A 6,000-nucleotide genomic window follows, 5' to 3' on the forward strand; every position below is an offset into this window, starting at 1 on the left:
CCCCACATGTAGTATTTTACAGTTGCTTTTGTGTTCTGTGGGCTATAGGATCAAAACCAAGAGTATTTTGGGAGTATAAAAGCATTAAAAATCTATTTTTTCTGATATCTTTCATATTTCTAAATATTTAGATTCTCTTTGCCTCTTCATGGAACAAAGTACAATGGGATCAGGTTACTAATACATATATGTAAACATTTTTGCATGGATGGAATTCATTTAGATCTCTTAAGTACTGTCCTTTTTAGGGCTATTTAAATTATTTATGTTTTTTAAGTGTAAAATGTTATTTGATAATATACAATTAAATTTCTTTTAGAAAGTGACCGAAAATAGTAAAATAACGGGCTTCCCTGGTGGCACAGTGGTTGAGAGTCCGCCTGCCGATGCAGGGGACATGGGTTCTTGCCCCGGTCTGGGAAGATCCCACATGCCGCGGAGCGGCTGGGCCCGTGAGCCATGGCCGCTGAGCCTGCGTGTCCGGAGCCTGTGCTCCGCAACGGGAGAGGCCACAACAGTGAGAGGCCCGCATACTGCAAAAAAAAAAAGTAAAATAACTAACCAGAAACAGAGTTCTTAGGTCCTCTAGTAATTGAGTGTCCTTTTTGACTGATGTCCAACACTTCTAAAGCTCTTGGGAAAACATAAAAAAATTGTGGTTACTCTTCTCTAGTGACACTTTAAAACTAAAATTATAATTGAAGGCTTCTTGAACAAAATATACTGCAATATAGAGATAATGCAGTCTAAGGAACAAATTGCAGGACCCTGATAAGTTTAACTGATTTTGAAGATCTGTCTAAATTTTAACTCATGCATGTCTTACTTAATCCCATTGTTTCTGCCATTAGAAATTAGAGTTTAATAAATTGCGATACACATATATATTTTTACATGAAGAATTCTAGTTTCTAATTTCACTTTTCTGATCTCAAAAAAATTCAACTCAAAAAACAGGGTAAAAGTCTTCAGCTATTGCCTCAAGTTTAGCTTTATCCTGTTGAGCTGAGAAAGGATGAGATTTAGATTTGTCTGCTTATAATAGATATTTTTTTAGGTCATGGTACTATCCCAGATAAGGTGTTGAAATACCATGGCAGAAACATATAAAATCTAAGCTTTAAACCACAGTAGATTTAAAGAACAAAAAGTTGTAGTATTATTCTATAATGTCTCTACTTCATCTGATATTAATTCTAAGAATTCCTTCAAATCACTTAATAATTTGTCACCATTAACTTTACAAACCTTATATCTATCCTCACTGTAATATCCTATCTTGAGAGGCAGGGGTGCCTCCTAGGTTAGAGGGTGGACAAAGCAAAATTCTTCTGAAGGTGATCCTGGCTTATTTGGCTCTAGTAGTCACAACTTTAATAGGAATTCAGTAAACTGAAATACCCATTTAAGTTCCCAAATCAGTGACCTGTCCAAATGAGCATTATAACTGAAATACCCTGAAGAGCAGTTCTAACTCATGAAATGTGTTTTAAGACTAAGACTGGCATTTAATCTGTCCTGTATGTCTCTCAATTTTGTCAGTTTTTGTTGTTTTTTACATCGTGGTTGTATGAAATAACCATTTTTTTCCAGGGTATAGAGGATATCCTAAAGCTTTTCAGATTTTTAAAGATGAGGATTTGAAAAGCTTCCAGTAGTTTTTGTTAAAATGCTATCTTCTCAGTAAAATAACAACTATTGTTTTCACACATCCACATATCACAAGTAGGACAATATGATCGGAGATTGATGTATGATTGCTACCCAACAATCAGCAAAAGGGATAATCTTCACTTGTGAAACTTCAGAGGTACCCTGAAAGTCATTTCCTAAAGTTAGTGCATGTGAGTCTTTTTTCCTTGAATTGTGCAGAATAATTGGCTTGTGGCACATATTTGGAGGAGTAGCAAGTGAAATGGTATAATGACTGCAGAGAAAGTGATCTTGAAATACAACAAGAAGAAACAAATTTTCTTCTTCCACTTTATTGCCCAGCTATTTGGGTCAGGAGGTTGCTATGATAGATCTCTATGCCAGGCCAAGAATGGCCAATTGAAATAGAGTTCTCAAAGAGTTTAAATATATAGATTGTGTATGAGTGCCTATTTTTTTTTTCTCCTTTTCTTTACTATCTTAATGCCCTTTCTACTTCTGAAATAATTCATCTGTTTTGCTTTATGACCAGCTTTAATTCTAGTTGTAGAATGATAGCAACCCTAGAGATTGATAGAAAAGAGCATTTAAATACATTTTTTGAATAAAGACACTTAAAAGCATCTACCCAGCTTAGGGTTGAACTGAATTTCTATGAAAGAAAGTTATTGTTTGATATGCTAATTATGCTAAAACCATTTGATTTTAAAAAGTAAGTCTTAAGTTTCAGAAGTTTCACTTTTGGAGGATACTCCTAAAAAAGGCATATTGAACACAGATGGGAAAATATAAAATATTTCTGAAAGAATTATTCAGTATTATTCAACATTTAATTTCATGTTTGTTATTGTACCACAAGGATAGTGTCATTCTTGGATTAAAATGTTGGATTTTTGTTAATATACTTAAATCTGTAACCAGTGGTAACACCCTTAGTATTTTTTATTATAGATTATATTTTATTTCAATAAACTTTGATATTTAGACCAAAAAGTCTTTCTGCTATATATATTAATCTCATTAAACTACTTCTTACAAATGTTAAGAGTGGGGAATTGGGGAATTGACATTAATTCACATTTACTTAGGATTAACTCTTATCATACTTGGACCAACTCTTGATAAAGACAGTGCTTTTCCCTCAAGAGACACTGAACAAAGACACAATTAACTCTAAATTATATAATAGTTAACTACCTGATCCCAGTGGTAGATTTGTTATATCTGATACTTCTATTCTCTTGGAGGACTAAGTTAGCAAGAACTGAGGAGGGAATATTTTCTCTTTACACCATGCCAATCCTAATATAAAGTTTTTTGTCCAACAGTTTTCTTGTCCAACGAAGTTTTTGTCAGCCGATGTCTGGCATTTCTCTGTGAAAGCTTTCTTTCTTTCTTTTTAAAATTTTTGTTTATTTATTTAGGCTGCACCAGGTCTTAGTTGCAGCATGCGGACTTCTTAGTTGCGGCGTGCATGTGGGATCTAGTTCCACGACCAGGGATTGAACCTGGATACCCTGCACTGGGAGTGCAGAGTCCTACCCACTGGACCACCAGGGAAGTCCCTGTGAAAGCTTTCTTAGACTCCCCAGCCTTCTAGGCAGAATTAATCATTCCACACAGTGTTTTGACGACTTCTCCTCATTTATAGCACTTAAGCTAGACTATGAGCCTTTTAAGAACAGGGATCATGTTTTATTCATCTTGATTTTCTTGGCAATATTACATGATCATTGGCACTTTAAATGAACCTAATATCTACTTAGAGGAATTTTTTTAAATACCTATATTATGTGGTAAGTTATATTGCTTGCCTGTCCTTTAAATAAGTTGAGTTATTTAATCAGTTTTCCCCTTTAGCATAAAAGTTATATAGATAGAAGGAACCAAAATCCTTAATCTGTTTCCCCCTACCTTCTGACTCCCCTGATTTTCCGTGGGTATCATACTGTATCCTCCTAGGCTGCTTGGGAAACAGCAGCCTCAACAAAACTAAAGTAAGCAGCCTTGTTCTTTCCCCATCTCATACCCTTTTTACAGGGTCTCTTTCCTCACTTTATATTATCCTATGAAGTACATACCTATTAATTTGTTGGAGCTGAGATTTGAAGCCAAGCAATCTGACTCCAGAGACTGTGCTCACAAATATATCTGGAAGGGGACAGATAAATCTAGGTCAGGTCTGTGTTCAAATTCTGACTCTTGACTTTTTAAGACACATCTGTTTCAAACCCTGCAGAAATCTTCAAAATCAGGCCTATTAGCCTCCTTTGTACTCACTAGTCTTAAAGCCAGTTAATTCTGCACAGCCTCTTTTCTCAACTGTAAAACAGAATAATTTCTCTCTCTTAAAATTGTTATAAAGATTAATGTACTTAAATTGTCAAATACATAATAAACACCCAATAAATTATAGCAGATTGTGGATAACAGACTAGGGATAACTTTTTTCTTACCAGCCAAGAACTTTAAACGTGAAAAAACACCTCTTTAAATTAGGAAGGCCCCTTAATCCTTATAAAAGTAAACATTTTTTGATTCTCTCCCAATTATAATGCTGATCCTACCATAAGAACTGAGATCAACCTGGACTCAGAATGGCCCAGAGTGAAAAACATGGAACAAACAAAACTTCAGAATACATAAAATAATATAATCATAAATTCCAGATAAGACTTTGGAAATCGTGACATGTTCTCCCTGGAGATTCATTAGTTTACTCATTTATCAAGGAAGATTCAGGAAGTTAGACTTAATAGGAAGGACCATATTTGGACAGTCAATGATCTATCTTTAAAGCTATGGCATTAAATTTTTAAATTAAGTGCAGTAGAAGTCAAGAGCATAGGACCAAGAAAGTCAGCCAGGCTGAAGTCAGCACCTTCAACGATGTCAGGGTCATGTAGGGGAGTAAAGAATAATTTTCCTTCTACTACCCTTCTAAGTTCTTGGCTGGGGCCTTGTACAGAAGACAGATTAATAAGAGAAAAACAAATTTATAATATGTTTACATGGGAGATAGGGAAAAATTAGTAACTCACAGAGGTAGCTTAGAATTCTGGCTTAAATACCATTTCAGTTAAAGACAAAAGAAAGTGTGTGGAGAGTAAGGTTTGTTATGCAGATTAAAGTCTTTAAATTGGTGCCTTCTCCATTGATTAGATTCTCTTGTGATTTAGTCCTCCTCTTTCTGGTAAAGGAAGATTTCCTTTATAAGTATAAATTTCCATTACAAAGAAGCAGCTCTGTTTTCAGAGCTTCTGTATCTGCTATTTCCCCAAATAATTCTTATTGCAAAGAGGCATATTTTGGGGTGGCATATTCTGCTACCCTTCAATCAACTCAGGCAAAAGGTGATAGCATTTAAAGGATTCTTCATCCTTTTGAGGACTTTTCTTTGGGCTGCCAACTTTACTAAATAAATCACTATAAAGAAGTGGTGATACTTTAAATATAGTAGCCTTTGAACCCTGGCATTCCACTGAATGTCCTAGTCCTTAAAATATGGAACTAACTGGTTACTAATAAGTATTATATCAGCAGTACTCCCTATTTATTGGAATATTATCATGTATCAGACATTGAGCTGTTTATATTCTTATCCTTACTTAATCCTCACAAAAATTTTAAGAGATTGATACTATCACAGTTAAGGAAACAGAAACTTGAAAGATTAAGCAACTTACAAAAAGTCAGTGCTAGTGGCAACTTGAAATTTAAAACTGAACCTAATACTCTATAGTCCGTCTCTTTACTTCACAATTATGGAAGCATTCACAAATTTGCATACCTAGTATGTTCCAATGACCTCCTTCCTTTTTAAACCACTTCTTATATTTCTGATATTTTTCATCTACATTTCTGGTATCCAATCAAAATTTTAAGCCTGGGATCACTAAAGATTTGCTCCTCTTCTAGATGTGTCATTGTTTTACTCCTTACAGTTAGGTCTATGATCCATTTCAAGTTAATTTTTCTTTTTCTTTTTAATTGAATAAATTTGATGTGTAACACTGTGTAAGTTTAAGGTACACAGCATGTTACTTTGATACATTTATATATTTAATATGATTGCTGATTGCTCATAATATGCTTATATTACATAATTATAGTGCAATATTATTGTCTATATTTATTACACTGTGCATTAGATCTCTATGGCTTATTTACTACTTGTTACAAGTCTATACCATTAAGCACCATCACTCTTATTCCCCACCCATCACCGTCTCCTAGTAACCACCATTTTACTGTCTTTTACAGTTTTAACTTTTTTAGATTCCACATGTAAGTGATATTGTACAGTTCTTATCTTTCTCTGTCTGACTTATCTCAGCATAATTTGCT

The sequence above is a fragment of the Aethalodelphis obliquidens genome, unplaced genomic scaffold (assembly GCF_003676395.1).
Source record: "Aethalodelphis obliquidens isolate GAN/ISIS:26980383/991018 unplaced genomic scaffold, ASM367639v1 scaffold26, whole genome shotgun sequence".
In the NCBI taxonomy this organism is placed as follows: Eukaryota; Metazoa; Chordata; class Mammalia; order Artiodactyla; family Delphinidae; genus Aethalodelphis; species Aethalodelphis obliquidens.